Source organism: Hordeum vulgare, chromosome 5H (assembly GCF_904849725.1).
Source record: "Hordeum vulgare subsp. vulgare chromosome 5H, MorexV3_pseudomolecules_assembly, whole genome shotgun sequence".
Taxonomy (NCBI): Eukaryota; Viridiplantae; Streptophyta; class Magnoliopsida; order Poales; family Poaceae; genus Hordeum; species Hordeum vulgare.
The window spans coordinates 128,140,541-128,160,414 of NC_058522.1; positions in this window are offsets into that span (position 1 = coordinate 128,140,541).

Here is a 19,874-nt window from a genome sequence, read left to right on the forward strand (position 1 = left end):
CCATCTTCTCATGTTATTCTTGCGGCTTGACCCGCCTCCGTAGGACGAGTTAAATCCGGGGGTTATATCCTTGACATAGACCTTTTCGCACTAACCTTTATGTGGGAGAAGTTATGGGTACTGGACGTCGTGGTATCAACCGAAGCTCTTCGAACATCAACAATGGAGTGGCGCGCGCCCGAGTGGTCCGCGTAAGCTTTGTTCTTGTATAAGAGGTGCCAAGACTGACCTCGGACAACCTCGCATCATGCATGAGTGCAAAGGGTGATGGGCTCATGACCTATGCGCGCTTAGGATTTAGATCCGCGGCTCGCCTCTCTATTGAGTCTAGGTAGGGTTGCGACATGTTGATGTTCTGAGGCCAGGCATGACCCTGGAAAGTGTGTACGGTCAGAGTTTATCAAGTGTGACGGGTAAGTTGGTGTGCCCCCGCAGTGATGAAAAATAGCTATTCGAATAGTTGTGTCCATGGTTACAGGACGACTTGGAATGGTATCCTAATCTAATACAACTACAACTGTTACTTAACTCGAAAGTTTGCTCCGAGATTGCTTCCTCGCAAGGAGTCGAGGAAGTATATCTCGGCATGACTTAATTAAATTTGCTGCAATAATATGACTATATAATTGTGTTACTTTCTCTACTCTCATCTTTTGCTGCAAGATCCTAAAGATGCTAGTCTTTGATAGGACTAGTCCCTCCTCTCTATTCTCGCATTGCTCCAGCCAGTCCACATATAACCCCATTCCTTTGTACTGATGGATACGTAGTATAGTTCTGATGTCAATCTTGTGAGTACTTTGGATGAGTACTCATTGTTGCTTTGCTCCCCCTTTTCCCCTTGATATGATTGCTGCGACCAGATGATGGAGCCCAGGAGATGGTGTATCCCGCCGCCGATGTCTACTACCCCGACAATGCCTACTACTACGTGGAGGTCGTTGACGACGAGGAGTAGTTCAGGAGGTTCCTAGGCAGGGGGCTCGCCTCTTTCGATCTACGTATCATTTGTGCTAGCCTTCTCTAAGGCATTACCTTGTTTTATGTCTGTACTCAGATATTTGTTGCTTCCGCTGATCGTGTGTTTTCCGAGCTTATGTATTCAAGCCCTCGAAGCCCCTGGCTTGTAATATAAAGCTTGTATGCTTTTATTTGTGTCTAGAGTTGTGTTGTGATATCTTCCCGTGAGTCCCTAATCTTGGTCGTACGCATTGCGTGTATGTTTAGTGTAGAATCAAAATTGGGGTGTCACAAGTTGGTATCAGAGCCGACTATGTGTAGGTAGCCCCCTTACCAACTCCTTGGCTGAAGTTGAGTCTAGTACTTGTAAAACTTTACTAACATTGTTATGTGGCTTAAGGGCGCACATCTCAATCTGTTAGTATTAGTATCTTTCAATGTTGGGGATGTCGCTTATCGGGAACTTATCAGTCAACCTAGGATAAGGGGTAAATAGCCTGATTTATCGGTATATTGGCTGATTTATCGGCATATCGGTCAACTTATTAGTCGATTTATCTTATCGATCACACACTGGTAAGCGATAAATCAGCCGATTTATCGTCATATCGGGGGATATTTGGAACTGTGGTATCTTTTACTCCTCTTCTATACTCTGGGTTCTAATCTCTCTTCGCCTGGAGGAGATTCCATTCAGATACATCTCATATGCTCCTGTTGGGGATGAGACTAGATCTGATCTCACTGCCTACACTGCCTCTATTCGGGAGCGCAACGACCGATCCTACGTCGTTGTGTGTACCCGCTATGTGAATTATTGCTATGACCCATAGGTTTTGGTCCAGTACACTGAGGCGCTCGATCGTGCCTTCCAAGCTCAGACTATTGAGTTGTACGCCACATGTGCCCGTCATTACGATGTGATGACACAGTTGCTGCGAGTAGTCAGCGGGAGGAGCTATCCTAAGTACATCCTTCACCCGCACAGGACAGAGCTACCACCAGGCCTCGAGTGGTCTGTTGTTGGAAGTCGTACCCTTGCACTTGGAACTCTGCTCCCCGATTCGATGCAATACGTGCACATGAGTCACAAAGGCATGCAGAATCCTGTCCCTAGGTTCCTCTATCAGGGTCATGATGACCCATAACTATAGGGGATCAATCGTAGTCCTTTCGGTAAGTAAGAGTGTCGAACCCAACGAGGAGGAGAAGGCTCTGATAAACGGTTTTCAGCAAGGTAATAACTCCAAGCACTAATAGTAGCGGTAACAAGTGATGGTGTAGTGAGGTGAAACGTAGCAAGCGAAAAGTAACAAGTAACAAGTACTAGCAATGGTGCAGCAAGTGGCCCAATCCCTTTTGTAGCAAGGGACAAGCCTGAACAAAGTCTTATAAGAGGAAAAGCGCTCCTCAGGACACACGGGAATTTCTGTCATACTAGTTTCATCATGTTCATATGATTCGCGTTCGTTACTTTGATAGTTTGATATGTGGGTGGACCGGCGCTTGGGTACTGCCCTTACTTGGACAAGCATCCCACTTATGATTAACCCCTCTCGCAAGCATCCGCAACTATGAAAGAAGAATTAAGACAACGTCTAACCATAGCATTAAACTAGTGGATCCAAATCAGCCCCTTACGAAGCAACGCATAGACTGGGGTTTAAGCTTCTGTCACTCCAGCAACCCATCATCTACTTACTACTCCCCAATGCCTTCCTCTAGGCCCAAATATGGTGAAGTGTTATGTAGTCGACGTTCACATAACACCACTAGAGGAAAAACAACATACAACATATCAAAATACCGAACGAATACCAAACTCACATGACTACTATTAGCATGACTTATCCCATGCCCTCAAGAACAAAAGTAACTTCTCACAAAGCATAATCATAATCATGATCAGAGGTGTAATGAATAGCATCAAGGATCTGAACATAAACTCTTCCACCAAGTAATCCAACTAGCATCAACTACAAATAGTAATCAACACTACTAGCAACCTTACAAGTACCAATCGAAGTCACGAGACGGAGATTGGTTACAAGAGATGAACTAGGGATTGGAGAGGAGATGGTGCTGATGAAGATGTTGATGAAGATGCCTCCCCTCCGACGAGAGGAGTGTTGGTGATGACGAAGGCGACACTTTCCCCCTCCGAGAGGGAAGTTTCCCCGGCAGGATCGTCCTGTCGGCGCTCTAGATTGGATCTGCTCAAGTTCCGCCTCGTGGCGGCGGCGAAACCACGAAAAAGCTCCCGAATGATTTTTTTGGAACGAAACCCTTCATATAGCAAAAGAGGGGGGCCAGTGGGCCGCCATGGTGCCCACAAGCCAGGTTGCCGCGGCCAGGGGGTAGGCCGCGGCAACCAGGCTTGTGGGCCCCTGGTTGCTCCCCTCTGACACTTCTTTCACCCAGTATTTTTTATAAAATCCAAAAAAAATCCACGTTGATTTTTAGGATATTTGGAGTTGCGTAGAATGGAGCACTCAGACTTGGTCCTTTTCCAGTCCAGAATTCCAGCTGCCGGTATTCTACCTCTTCAAATAAACCTTGCAAAATAAGAGAGAAAAGGCATAAGTAAGGTTCCACAAAGTATAATAACAGTCCATAAAGCGATAAATATCAACATGAAAGCATGATGCAAAATGGACGTATCAACTCCCCCAAGCTTAGACCTCGCTTGTCCTCAAGCGAAAACCAAGACCCTAAACATGTCCACATGTTTAGGGATGAAGGTGTCGATAAAATAAAATACGGACATGAGGGCATCATGATCACACATAGAACAGCAATACATCATAGAGATTCTTATGGGAAAGTAACAATTCCTTCACAAAGCAAAGTATGAAACAAAAACCTTACCGAGAAGTGGCCAACAACAGTCCATAGTCATTGAAGCAATTGCAATTTATCATATTATCAGAAAGAGTCAAATAAGAGCCTGTAAGGAAAATCCACATACTCAATCATCACTTTTGTTTTCCACAATTGTTACAACTCATGTGGTACTCATGGTATCGAAGTTTCAGTTGGACACAGAGAAAGATAGGGGCTTATAGTTTGCCTCCCAACCATTTACCTCAAGGGTAAAGTCAACAATAATAAAGCATAAGTACTCAGCTCCAAGTTGATATATGAATATAGATCTTTCCCAAGCATATGACGTTCACCGAGAAAAAGGGCTAAATAAGGAATTGTTGAAGATCACCATGACTCTTACAAGGGGAAAAAGTAAAGGTACAAGATAGGACCTTCGCAGAGGGAAGCAGAGGTTGTCATGCGCTTTTGAGGTTTGGATGTGTGTCCTCTTAGTACGGAGGAACATCACTTTATATTGCCTCCTGTGATAAAGAACTTTATTATGCAGTCTGTCGCTTTTATGTCTTCCTCGTCACAGGTTCGTACAAAGCTTATTTTCCACACACTAATAGATCATACATATTAGAGAGCAATTTTTATTGCTTGCAGCGATGACAACTTACTTGAGGGATCTTATTCAATCCATAGGTAGGTATGGTGGACACTCATGGCAAAACTGGGTTGAAGGTTTATGGATGCACAAGTAGTATCTCTACTTGGTGCGGGAGCTTCGGCTAATATGAGGTGGAAGCAATCGTCACATGCTAAGGGATCTCTAATCATATAACATTGTTTGGAACTAAGCAAACACAATTCATTATGTTGTCTTCCTTGTCCAACATCTACTTCTAGGCATGTAATAGTTTCGTGAGTGCTCACAAATATAGAAAGTGTCCAAGATGATATATTTATATGTGAACCTCTCTTTCCTTATTACTTCTTATTAATTGCAACAATGACTGAGGTCTATGTTGGTCTACTCTCAACAAGTTTCAATCATCATACTTGTTATATGTGAAGCTATCACTTTCCATAAGATCATCTCATGATCTTTCATGCTATCGTTCTTTTCATACTTTTGATCACGACACAAAACAAAGCCCTTGACTAAGATACTCTTTATTATATAGCTCGCAAGCTTGAATACAGCGGGGGAGACACAAGGCAAAAGACTCAAACTAAAACACTAAAGATTTATTCCACTAAGAGAAGAAATAAAAACTTAAAAGGAAGGAACTAAAACAAAGGTAAAAGCAAAAGATATAAAGGTGATACGATACCAGGGCAACTGCCCCAAGCTTGGCAAAAGCCAAGGGGATTGCCCATACCAATGCTTAGTTGTCTTCCTTTGGTGGTGATGGTGGTGGTGATGGTGGAGTAGTCTTGAGCTTGTCCAATTTCCACTTGAGCAAAAAGTTCTGCTCCCTCAGATCGTCATTTTCCTCCTCAAGCTTCAACACTCTATGACAAAGTTCCTGCTTACTCTCCTGCAAGAAACGAGAAGGGATAAACAAGCTCTTAGGCTTCTTCCTTTGGTCAGGGAGGCTTGACTTCTTGAACTCCATGTGAGTGCGTCCAGGTTGGGGTAGAGGAGCCTCCTCTTCATCGGAACTCGTTTGTTCCTTCCCCTTGGGCTCATAATCCTCTTCCTCATCGGTGGTCCAACCATAAGGTTCCAAGTCCCCAGTAATCCTGGAGTTAGCACGATCATCGGCCACATAGATCTCTTCTTCTGAATCTTGAGAAGACATCTTGACCTAAATCTGCGGCAGACAACAGGCTCGAAACGAAAATAGAGGAAAACCGCGCGATACGGAGATCAAAACCCTCGGGCGTATATATAATGATTTTTTCTAGACCAGAAGGAGTGCTCCGTAAGAAAACGGAGTCCGGGAGGCACACGAGCTGCCCACAAGCCATGTTGCCGTGGCCAGGGGGAGGCCGCGACAACCAATCTTGTGGCCGCCTCGTGCGCTCTCCGGACTGCTTTTTATTTTTCTAATTTTCAATAAATTCGAAAATGGAGAAAATTACCTATTGGAAAAATTTCGGAGTCCAATTACTTACCGAAACAGATACCTCTTGGTTTTCAGGGTCTGAAACAGGCTGATAAACATACCTTATGTACTCCTCTGGAGTCATGATATTGATGATATTGGTCTCAACATTTATGGGAGTACCAGAGATATAATGCTTGATTCTTTGCCCGTTTACCACTCTAGGAAAATTGCCTTCTGGGTTATTGATTTTGATGGCACCGGAACGATATACTTCCTCGACAACGTAGGGACCTTCCCATTTAGAGAGGAGCTTGCCTGCGAAGAATCTCAAACGATAATTGTGTAATAGGACATAGTCACCTACATTGAACTCTCGTTTTTGTATTCTTTTATCGTGCAATCTCTTAACCTTTTCCTTGAACAACTTGGCATTCTCATATGCATGGGCCCTCCATTCATCTAATGAGCTGATATCAAACAACCGCTTCTCACCGGCAAGTTTGACATCAAAGTTGAGCTCTTTGATTGCCCAATAAGATTTGTGTTCTAGCTCAAGAGGTAAATGACAGGCCTTACCATAAACCATTTTGTACGGTTACATGCCCATGGGATTCTTATAAGCAGTCCTATAAGCCCATAGTGCATCGTCAAGTTTGCTAGACCAATCCTTTCGAGATCTATTGACGGTCTTTTGTAAGATCAATTTGATCTCCTTATTACTCAAATCCACTTGACCACTAGACTGAGGATGATAAGGAGATGCAACTCTATGGTTGACATCGTACTTAGCGAGCATCTTGCGGAAAACACCATGAATGAAGTGTGAACCACCATCAGTCATCAGATATCTAGGGACTCCAAATCTTGGGAAAATGACTTCTTTAAGCCTCTTAATAGAGGTGTGGTGATCAGCATTTTTAGTGGGGATAGCCTCTACCCACTTAGTGACATAATCCACAACAACTAAGATGTGAGTGTACCCATTGGAACTCGGGAAGGGTCCCATATAATCAAAGCCCCAGACATCAAATGCTTCAATGACCAGTGAATAGTTCATAGGCATTTCCTGACGTTTGCTAATGTTCCCTATTCTTTGGCATTTGTCACAAGACAGGACAAACTTACGGGCATCCTTGAAGAGCGTGGGCCAATAGAAACCTGATTGCAATACCTTATGAGCAGTTCTATCTCCAGCATGGTGTCCTCTGTAAGCCTCGGAATGACACTTCCACAGGATCTGTCCCTGTTCATGTTCAAGCACACAACGTCTAATAACACCATCTACTCCTTCCTTATAGAGGTGAGGATCATCCCAAAAGTAATGTCTCAAATCAAAGAAGAATTTCTTCTTTTGCTGGTAGGTGAAACTGGGTGGTATGTATTTGGCTACGATATAGTTTGCGTAATCAACATACCATGGTGCACTATGTGAAGTGCGGATGACATTCAATTGCTCATGAGGAAAGCTGTCATCAATAGGTCATGGGTCATCAAGGACATTCTCTAGCCTAGACAAGTTATCAGCTACAGGGTTATGAGCACCCTTTCAGTCAACAACGTGCAAATCAAATTCCTGTAGCAGGATAACCCATCTGATTAGCCTAGGCTTAGCGTCCTTCTTCTCCATAAGGTACTTAATAGAAGAATGATCAGAGTGAATAGTGACTTTGGAGTCAACTATATAAGATCTGAACTTTTCACATGCAAACACGACTAATAAAACTCCTTCTCCGTAGTGGCATAGTTTCTTTGGGCACTGTCTAGAGTTTTACTAGCGTAGTGAATGACATTCAACTTCTTATCAACTCTTTGTCCTAGAACAACACCAACAGCATAATCACTAGCATCGCACATGATTTCAAAGGGCAAGTTCCAATCAGGTGGTTGAACAATAGGTGCGGTTATCAAGGCCTTCTTAAGTATTTCGAAAGCTTCCTCACAATCCTCATCAAAAACAAAAGGAACATCCTTCTGCAAGAGGTTGGTAAGAGGCCTAGAAATCTTAGAGAAGTCTTTAATGAACCTTCTATAGAAACCAGCATGACCTAGGAAACTTTGTATACCTCTGATATCTGTGGGGCAAGGCATTTTCTCAATTGCATCAACCTTAGCCTTATCAACTTCAATGCCTCTCTCGGAGATTTTGTGTCCTAAGACGATGCCTTCATTAACCATGAAGTGGCACTTCTCACAGTTCAAGACGAAGTTGGTATCTTTGCATATCTGTAAGACTCGATCAAGGTTGCTGAGGCAATCGTCAAAGGAAGAACCGTAAACAGAGAAATCATCCATGAAAACCTCAACAATCTTTTCACAAAAGTCATAGAATATAGCCATCATACATCTTTGAAAGGTGGCATGTGCATTGCACAAGCCAAAAGGCATGCGTCTATAAGCGAAGGTACCGAAGGGGCATGTGAAGGTGGTTTTCTCTTGATCAGATTGTGCAACAGGTATTTGCGAGAAACCTGAATAACCTTCTAGAAAGCAGAAGTGTTTGTGTTTAGATAGCCTTTCTAGCATCTGGTCAATTAACGACAAAGGATAATGGTCTTTCCTAGTTGCCTTGTTCAGTTTCCGGAAGTCTATCACCATCCTATAGCCAGTAATAATCCTCTGCGGGATTAGTTCATCCTTATCATTAGGGACAACGGTGATACCTCCCTTCTTAGGTACGCAATGTACTGGACTTATCCAATCACTATGAGGAATAGGATAAACGATTCCTGCTTCCAGAAGCTTTAATATTTCTTTTCTCACGACCTCTTTCATCCTAGGATTTAATCTCCTTTGATGATCAGCAACTGGCTTAGAATCAGGATCGGTTTTAATCTTGTGCTGACATAGAGTGGGACTAATACCCTTAAGATCATCAAGAGTGTATCCAATAGCCTCATGGTGCTTCCTCAAAGTTTTTAATAACTTATTCTCTTCGTGATTCGAGAGGTGAGCACTAATAATAATAGGATATATCTCCTTCTCATCAAGATAAGCATACTTAAGAGTATCTGGTAACTGTTTTAGCTCGAACACAGGATCACCCTTTGGTGGGGGAGGATCCCCAAGAAGTTCAACAGGCAGATTATTCTTGAGAATAGGATATTGTTCTAAGACAATTTTATCTATGTCATCTCTTTCCTCCATATGCATATCATTTTCATGCTCAAGCGGATATTGCTCTAAAGGATCCGTAGGAGGTACGACAATAGAGGCAAGAGCAATGATTTCATCCCTACCAGACGACTCTTTTTCATGGGGTTGTCTTCCAAACTTGGAGAAGTTAAATTCATGAGACACACCCTCGAAACTAACAGTGACAGTCTGTTTAATGCAATCAATGTGAGCATTGACAGTGTTGAGAAAGGGTCTACCAAATATGATGGGACAAAAGCTATCTTGTGCAGTACCAAGGACGAGGAAATCAGTAGGATACTTCGTCTTACCACACAGGACTTCTACGTCTCTCACAATTCCTAGAGGGCAGATAGTCTCTCTATTAGCTAGCGTAATAGTGACATCAATGGGTTCTAACTCGGCAGGTGCAATCTCATATTTGATTTCATCATATAGGGAACGGGGTATTGCACTAACACTAGCTCCCATATCACATAAACCATGGTAATAGTGATCTCCTATCTTGACAGAAACAACGACCAGGCCAACTACAGGTCCGCATTTGTCTTTCACGTGAGGTTTAGCAATTCTAGCGGAGTCCTCACAGAATTTGATAACATGCCCATCTATGTCTTCGGCTAAGAGATCTTTGATAATAGCAACACTAGGTTCAACTCTAATTTCCTCAGGGGGTGCAAGTGGTCTAATGTAACCCCTATGTATCACAGTTGGAGCTTTAGAATAATCCTTTATCCTAGCAGGGTAAGGTGGTTTCTCAGCATAGGCACAAGGAACAACAGGATCACTAAAAGCAATGACTTTCTCCTCAACTAGATTGGTTTTGACTATGTTGCTTTCTACAGGAGGATGATATTTAAACCACTTCTCTTTGGGAAGATTAACATGAGCAGCAAAAGATTCACATAGAGAAGCTACTATCTCAGAGTCAAGTCCATACTTAGCGCTAAAATCTCTAGAAGTGTTTGTTTCAACAAAAGATTTAACGCAATCAAACTGGAAATTCATACCTGACTCCTTACCTTCTTCCAGCTCCCAATCTTCAGAGTTACGTTTGATTCTTTCCAATAAAATTCCACTTGTGGTCAATATCCTTCTTCATAAAAGAATCGGTACAAGAAGTGTCAAGCATGGTGCGATCTTCATGGAAAGCCGAGCATGAAAGTTTTGAGTGATAATTTCTCTCGAGAGCTCATGATTGGGGCATGAATATAGCATTGATTTAAGCCTCCCCCAAGCTTGAGCTATGCTTTCCCTGTCACGAGGCCAAAAGTTATAAATATAATTCCGATCACGATGTACTAAATGCATAGGATAGAACTTTTGATGAAATTCCAATTTCAACCGATTGTAGTCCCACGATCCAGTATCATCACATAGCCTATACCATGTCAACGCCTTATCCTTCAAAGATAAAGGAAAGACTTTCTTCTTTACCTCATCCTCGGGCAAACCTGCAAGCTTAAATAAACCACAAACTTCATCTACATAGATTAGATGCAAGTCTGGATGTGAAGATCCATCTCCTGTAAAAGGATTAGCCAGCAGTTTCTCAAGCATACCCGAAGGGATTTCATAAGAGATATTTTCAGTAGGTACCTCAGGTTGAGGGACAACTCCTCGTGCTTCCGTTCGTGGTGAAGATACCCCGAACAAACTCCTCAAAGGAACTATTTCCATAGTGACAAGTGACAATAAATTTCAGCACAGTATATAAATGTTTCCTTACCAAATTCCACTTACCAAAGGCGCTTTCCTCCCCGGCAACGGCGCCAGAAAAGAGTCTTGATGACCCACAAGTATAGCGGCTCAATCGTAGTCCTTTCGATAAGTAAGAGTGTCGAACCCAACGAGGAGGAGAAGGCTCTCATAAATGGTTTTCAGCAAGGTAATAACTGCAAACACTGAAAGTAGCAGTAACAAGTGATGGTGTAGTGAGGTGAAACGTAGCAAGCAAAAAGTAACTAGTCACAAGTAGTAGCAACAGTGCAGCAAGTGGCCCAATCCCTTTTGTAGCAAGGGACAAGCCTGAACAAAGTCCTATAAGAGGAAAAGCGCTCCTGAGGACACACGGGAATTTCTGTCATACTAGTTTCATCATGTTCATATGATTCGCGTTCGTTACTTTGATAGTTTGATATGTGGGTGGACCGGCGCTTGGGTACTGCCCTTACTTGGACAAGCATCCCACTTATGATTAACCCCTCTCGCAAGCATCCGCAACTATGAAAGAAGAATTAAGACAACGTCTAACCATAGCATTAAACTAGTGGATCCAAATCAGCCCCTTACGAAGCAACGCATAGACTGGGGTTTAAGCTTCAGTCACTCCAGCAACCCATCGTCTACTTACTACTCTCCAATGCCTTCCTCTAGGCCCAAATATGGTGAAGTGTTATGTAGTCGACATTCACATAACACCACTAGAGGAAAAACAACATACAGCATACCAAAATACCAAACGAATACCAAACTCACATGACTATTATTAGCATGACTTATCCCATGTCTTAAGGAACAAAAGTAACTTCTCACAAAGCATAATCATAATCATGATCAGAGGTGTAATGAATAGCATCAAGGATCTGAACATAAACTCTTCCACCAAGTAATCCAACTAGCATCAACTACAAATAGTAATCAACACTACTAGCAACCTTACAAGTACCAATCGAAGTCACGAGACGGAGATTGGTTACAAGAGATGAACTAGGGATTGGAGAGGAGATGGTGTTGATGAAGATGTTGATGAAGATGCCTCCCCTCCGACGAGAGGAGTGTTGGTGATGACGAAGGCGACACTTTCCCCCTCCGAGAGGGAAGTTTCCCCGGCAGGATCGTCCTGTCGGCGCTCTAGATTGGATCTTCTCAAGTTCCGCCTCGTGGCGGCGGCGAAACCATGAAAAAGCTCCCGAATGATTTTTTTGGAACGAAACCCTTCATATAGCAAAAGAGGGGGGCCAGTGGGCCGCCATGGTGCCCACAAGCCATGTTGTCGCGGCCAGGGGGTAGGCCGCGGCAACCAGGCTTGTGGGCCCCTGGTTGCTCCCCTCTGACACTTCTTTCACCCAGTATTTTTTATAAAATCCAAAAAAAATCCACGTTGATTTTTAGGATATTTGGAGTTGCGTAGAATGGAGCACTCAGACTTGGTCCTTTTCCAGTCCAGAATTCCAGCTGCCGGTATTCTCTCTCTTCAAATAAACCTTGCAAAATAAGAGAGAAAAGGCATAAGTAAGGTTCCACAAAGTATAATAACAGTCCATAAAGCGATAAATATCAACATGAAAGCATGATGCAAAATGGACGTATCAGGTCACCGTCAGCTACCCGGATATAGCCATTGTCTCTGACGTTGATGTAGAATTATTGCTATGTCTCGTTGTTGTATCCCTCCACCGTGTGCATGCGTGCCGCCTAGTGAGTCCATGTTATCGCCAAATTTTGAATTTCGGTTTGAGACGTCGTCTCCAAGGTAATGTTGCATTTTCGCTATGTATCGTTGTTGTATCCCTCCAGCGCGTGCCTACGTGCTTCCTAGTGAGTCCAGGTTATCGACAAATTTCGAACTTGTAGTCGATGGTCTGTAATCGAACCTATGTTTGGGTCTATATGTCGAACTTGGTTATTATGAAGTATCTATCACATTTTCCCTTTGTTATGCTTGATTACTTCATGAATGATTCCATACTCCTGTAGTTACTTTATGTTAAACTACCCCTATTAAATTTTAGCAGGATGGTTAGACCAGCTGGCCGCTCGAGTGGTGCCGCAAATAATCCACCACCCCCGCCCCCTGAATATATGACTAGGATGGTCCAACAGTTTGAACTGAACCGCCAATTTATGCAAGGTCTCATGGACCGGTTCCCAAGGCCCAATCTAAACCAGCGGCAAGGCCTCACACTTGAAGACTTCTGCCGCCTCAACTCTGGGATCGACCGTAGCTCAACTCAGATAGTTGATGCTGATGACTAGCTCCGTGACATCGCCTATGAGCTCGAGTCTGCCAATGTTCCCCTGGAGAGCTATGTCAACTTTGTGGCTTACTTTCTGAAGGGTCCTGTTACTCAATGGTGGGGCAGTCAGAGGCGCTCTCAGCCTGCTAGAACTGTCATCACTTGGACGGAGTTCCAATCTGCTTTCTGTGCCCGCTACATTCCTTGGGAAATCATGGACGAGAAGAAGTGTGAGTTGTGCAACCTCGTATAGGGAAACAAGAAGGTGGATGCATATCAGCAGGAGTTTTTGTACTTATCCCTCTATGGTGAAGAAGACATTGCAACTAATCCTCACAAACAGGAGAAGTTTCGTGGCGGCCTCCACCCTGACATCAAAATGGCACTCCTTGTTCAGGACTATACTAATTTCGCCACCTTGGTGAACAAGGCCATCCAGGTTGAAACTGGTATGCATGAATACAAGGATAGAAGCAAGAGCAACCGTGACATGGGCTCATCTTCGGGCTCATCTGCATAGGAGAGGAAGATCTAGATTCCCCACAACATGTACCATGCACCTGCTCCTGCTCCAAAGTCGTCTTATGCTGCAACTCGTCTGCCTCCTCCACCAGCTAGGCAGTCGAGGCTTCCAGCTCTACCACCATGAGCTCCTCCTTCCCGTCCTGAGGACGGGCTGTGTTTCAAGTGTGACCATCCAGGTCACTGTGCTAGAGACTACAGGCAGAATCAAAATCAACTAGCACTTCCCTCAACTGGTAGTGGCAACAGTCAGAATCGCAACAACAATGCCAAGCCGGCTTATGTTCGTGGTTAGGCAAACAACATTGAGATGGGTCAAGATCAAGACCATCCTGCTACCGTGATGGGTACACTTCTCGTTAACTCAATACCAGCTTCTATACTGTTTGATATAGGAGCATTGCATTCCTTCATGTCAGAAAATTTGCATTCATGCATGGCATTAAATACAAAGAGATGGACGTCTCGATGGTTGTAAACACCCTGCGGGCCAGTGTAGAACCTCCATGGTTTTCCCCAATGTTCCCATTGAAATTGAAGCATTGGAATTCCTTGTCGCTCCCATATTACTGAAGTCTTCCAACATTGACCTCATACTAGGAATCGACTGGTTGAAGGCTCATACGGCTTCAATCGTTTGTGCCACCAAAACCGTCCGCCTCTTACACCCTTCAAATGAATTAATAAGCTATAAACCTCATCTCGTTCGAGATGTTGAAGCATGGCTGTATGCCTTGAACGCGTTAAATGCGTCACCTCTTGAAGGGATCAAAAACATTCCAATTGTCCAAGAATTCCAAGATGTCTTTCTAGAAGAACTCCCAGGGATTCCCCCTACTCGAGATGTTGAGTTTGTCATCGACTTGGTATCTGGTTCCACTTCTATCACCAAGCTTCCTTATAAAGTGCCACCACATGAACTCCTTGAACTTAAGCAAGAAATTCACATTTTGCTTCGCCTCGGTTTTATTCGTCCTAGTTCCTCTGGTTGGGGATCACCTTCTCTCTTTGTTAAGAATAAGGATGGAACAAATCGTTTAGTTCAAGACTACCATCCTATCAATTAGGCCACTATTCAAAACAAATATCCTCTTCCTCAGATAAATGATCTCTATGATCAACTTGTTGGTTCCTCAGTCTTCTCTAAGCTCGACTTGAGGTTGGGATACCACCAGATCCGTGTTTGCGAAGAGGATATCCCCAAAACGGCCTTTGTTACTTGGTATGGTTCATACGAGTACACCATCATGTCCTTCGGCTTAACCAATGCTCCAGCAACCTTCTCTTGGTTGATGAATTATATATTCATGGACTACCTCGACAAATTCGTCGTGGTATATCTGGATGATATTTTGGCATATTCAAAGAATGAAGAAGAGCATGCCGAACATCTTCTTCTCATACTAGAAAAGCTTCGGGAGCATCAACTTTATGCAAAGTATTCCAAGTGTTAATTCTGGAGGGACGAAGTGACTTACCTTTGTCATGTGATCTCCAAGGATGGTATTGCGGTCAACTTCGAACGAGTTCAGGCAATTCTTGACTGGACTCCCCCAAAGAATGTCAACCAAGTCAGAAGTTTTCTTGGACACGCCAGCTATTGTCGTCAATTCGTCGAGAACTTCTCCAAGATTTCAAAGCCCTTAACCAATCTGCTTCACAAAGGTGTTAAGTATGAGTAAACAGATAAATGTCACGAAAGCTTCCAAGCACTCAAGGACAAACTGACATCTGCTCGAGTACTTGCTCCTCCGAATACCAAAAAGGATTTCGTCATATATTGTGATGCTTCTCTTCAAGGAATAGGTTGTGTCCTAATGCAAGAGCGCAAAGTGATTGCTTATGCCTCTCGTCAGTTGTGCTCTCATGAAGAGAATTATCGAGTTCATGACCCTTAACTTGCTGCAGTAGTACATTCACTCAAAAAGTGGCGGCATTACCTTCTTGGTAATTGTTGCGAGATCTAGACCAATCATCAAAGTCTAAAATACATGTTTACTCAGCCGGATCTTAATCTCTGTCAATAGAGATGGATCGAGCGCATAGTAGATTTCAACTTCAGTATTTCTTATACACATGGAAAGGCTAATGTAATGGTTGATGCCTTGAGCTGCAAGTTGTACTGCAACCACTTCCAGGTTCATAAGGTTCACGACCGTCTTCAAGAGGAATTTCGTAAGCTGAACCTCCATATTGTTCCTCAAGGTTATCTTGTTCCCCCTCCTGAAGAGTCACGCAAGATGAACCTCCGTGTTGTTAATCAGGGTGCCCTCAGTAACCAGGTTGCTTAACCAGATCTCGTGAGCAGCGCCAAAACTATTCAACCCTTTGACCCTGAAGTCGATAAGATTAAGAGATGCCTTGCAGAAGGTAAACCCACTTACTTCACTCTTGCTGACGATGGCGCCTTGTACTTCAAGGGTCGTCTTTACGTACCAAGTAATTGGGAAAACCTGAGAATGACAGGAAGGGTGATGAAAGAAGCTCATGATACACCGTTGTCTATTCATCCGGGTAGTACCAAGATGTATCAAGACATTCGTCAAAGATTCTGGTGGCCAAATATGAAACAAGACATTGCACGCTATGTTGCAGAATGTGATATTTGTCGGCGAATCAAAGTAGAATACCAAAAGCCTCCTGGAACTCTGCAACCTATCTCTATTCCTAAATGGAAATGGGACCATGTTGAAATGGACTTCGTCACTAGTTTTCCTAGATCGTAGAAAGTTAATGATGCTATTCTTGTCCTCATTGACCGACTGTCCAAAGTTGCACATTTTTTGGCCGTCAAAGAAACAATTACTGCTTGTCAGCTGGTAGATCTATATATGTCTAGAATTGTTTCACTTCACGGTATTCCGTTGGTAATCATCTCGGACCGTGGCAGCTTGTTCACTTCAAAATTCTGCGAAAGTTTTCAGAAGGCTATGGGTCCTCATTTGTCCTTTAGCACCACATTTCACCCTTAATCCGAGGGACGAGTTGAACAATTCAACCAAATTATCAAAGACGTGTTTCGAGCTTGTGTCATTTCTTTTGGTAAGAAATGGGAGGAATCTCTCCCTTATGCCAAGTTCTCCTACAACAATAGCTATCCAGCTAGTCTGAAGATGCCCCCTTTGAAGTATTATATGGATGAATGTGTCAAACTCCTCTCAATTGGTCAGAAACTGGGGAACGATCAATCTTTGGTGCGGATATTATCCAACATCCTGAAGACCAAGTCCACATTATTCAAGAGAATCTGAAGGCTGCTCAGTCTCGTTAGAAAAGTCAGTATGACCGTCATCTCCAAGATATGGTCTATCAACCTGGCAAAAAGGTTTATCTTTGAGTCACACCAATGAGAGGTGCACACCACTTTGTGATCAAGGGGAAGCTAGATCCTCGCTATATTAGTCCATTCACTGTTCTCAAAAGATGTGGAAAATTTCCTTATCAATTGGAGCTACCGATGAACCATTCTTAGGTTCACGATGTCTTCCATGTGTCTCAGCTCCGCCGCTGCTTCAAAGATCTTGTCAAAGCAGTGGATCATGATATGCTTGAGCTACAACAAGACCTCTCTTATAAAGAGCATTCGGTCCGCATTCTCGATAAGACTGAACGTCGGCCTCATCGCAAGGTCACAAAGTTCCTTAAAGTACAGTGGTTAAACCATTCTGAAGATGAAGCCACTTGGGAACGCGAGGATCATCTGTGTGATGAATACCCCAAGCTTTTTTCCTTCTACCTCTTAATTCTCGGGACAAGAATTTCTTGTAGTAGGGGAGAGTTGTGATATCCTTGGAATATGCTACACTAGACCCTTGTAATTAAGCTATAGTAACTTGGGGATTAAGCTAATGCTTTTGCTAATCCATCGGTGATCACTTTTGGAATCAAAGCTCAATTCAAATTCCTTTGCAATTCCAATTCATTTGAAAAGTGGAACTAAAAGTATTGCAAACCAGTAAATAAGAATCATGTTTGGGTTACAAATATTTTCCTAGTATTTATAAAATTGGAACTAACATGTTATCAAATACTTTAGTGCCTCAAAACAATTAAAACAGAGGCCAAAATTTTAATGAAAAGCCTTTTATGTTATGGAGCATCCTAAGTTTTGCAAATACTTCCCAAGCTTTTTGTGGTAGTGTATAAAATTACAATACTAATTATAGGCCAACTCCCATAATTTTTATAAAACTATTTTGTGGCTAAATCTATTAAAAACAGAAAACATAAAACAGAAAAAGGTAAAAACAAAAATAAAAAAAGGAAAAGGCCCTCCCCCCATTGGGTCGGCCCACACACCTTTTCCTCCCTCAGCCGGCCCACATGCCTCAGGGGGTATAACCCCCCCCCCCCAGCCCTAAACCCTACCCCCCCCCCCCCCCCCACTCTCCCCATTTCCACCTACTGTCCCCCGAGGCACCCCAACCGGCGGCTACCCCCACTCCCCTCACTCAACCGGCCGAGTCGGCCCCGCCGGCCACCACGGACACCCTTCCTCGCAGGCTACCTCACCCCTCCCCGAGCCTCGTCTTCCCTCTACAACGCGGGTGAGCCCACAGGGCTCCCACTCTCCTCCTTCACCCCCACTCTAGCGGACCTCTCCCCCCTCCGGCCACGCTCCACCGAGCCCCCGGCCGCTTGCCGCCCACGCCGCTGCGCGCCCTGCCACAACGCACTGCGCACTCACCCTGGCCGCGTTCCCCACGCGTCGCGACTCATCCGCCCCCGCTGTTGCTGCTCCCCTGTTGTCGTCCCGCGCCCGAGCCTCCTCGTGTTGTGCACCCTCTAGTCATTGTGCCCTCGCCAGGGGCACACATTGCCCGCATTGGCCGCGCTCGCCGCGGCCACTCGTCGCTAGCGCCTCGCATGGCCGCCGTCATTCCGTAACCGTCGGCGCCGCCCCGCTCACCTCCGTCCCTTTGACCCGATTGTGGCCCCTCCGTCCCAGCTTGCTGGCCTCGCAAGGAGTCGTCGACTATGATACGGCTGGCTTCGGCCACGAGCACCCGGGCCCTTCCCTGTCAACCGTGGGGCCACCTCACAAGGGCTAATCCCCCTCCTACACACAATGACAAGTGGGCCTTGCCCATTAAACATTTTAAAAATAATAATAATGAATAGAAATAAAAATAGTTAATTAATAAAAATAATTAATTATTTAATTAGTTAACTTGATTAACTGCTAATTAACGTGTATAATTAATTAGAATAATTTCTTAGGTTAATTAAACCTAATTTTTTGAATTAAGTCTATTATTTAATTAGGTGTAAATGACAATGGGACCCACTGGTCAAACTGACCAGTCAACTCAGACTGTTGACTACTCATGTCAGCATGACCTCATGCTCATGTCATAATCGAATTATTGAATTAAATTAAATTTGTTTAACTTTAGAATCTAACAAAACTTTAAAAATTAATATAAAATAATCCACGATACGGATGAAAATAATTTGTACATGAAAATAATCCGTGATCGTTTTCGCATGTCCGGTAGTAGCAACAGACCCGGGAAATTTCGTCACATATTTTCCCGATCCGTCCATGACGTGTAGTACTGCGTTAGCTCATGCCTAGCACTACATATTGCCACGTCATGCATTGTGATGCATCTCTCTGCTTTATATTTATTGTTTCTTCCCCCTCTTCTCTCCGGTAGACACTGACGCTGATGCTACTATCCGGTACGACTACCCTCATGACGACCAGACCTTTGCCGTAGAGCCACAAGGCAAGCAACCCCCCTTGATCATTCCTATATCGCATATTCTTTCTCCCTCATGCTTGCATTAGATTTTGCTACTGTTGTAAATAGATCGTATTCTGATGCATAGCCTGTTTTTGATACACTTCTATATACTCTACTGCAATTTCAAATGCTTAGTATAGGTGGCTCAGTGATCCCCATTGACCCCCTTAGTCCCAGTTGCCCCGCTCTATCATCAAGTCTCGATCTGCTGATCGACGATCCATGACCCGTCACATCACTCACATCCCCTTGTTGTACGACGTTGCATAGCTACTATCGAGTAGTGAGGGTGACACATGAATACGTACTCTTGATGTTAGCTCTGTAGTGTAGTTAACCAGATGTGGTTTACGGAGGGTGATTCCTCCTTCACTACCTCCAATAACGACTTTGTCGAACAACCCCTCAAGCGCGGACCATCGCGGGTGATTCCTCCCTGGTCACCTTGATGGTTACATCATTCGGAATCCATCAAGGGTGATACCTCGGATTCCTCTTATGTTATAGCAACACAATTATTTGATCGTGCTACTCAGTACATAAGATGTGCTGCGGGTGGATTCCCACGTGGTTATGACGAGGCATGGACACGCATTCTTGGCCCTTGCCACACATCCTCGGGACGGGGCGACGGGACCACGTATTGTCGATTGTTGATCTGAGTTGGTCTGAGTATTAATTAAAAT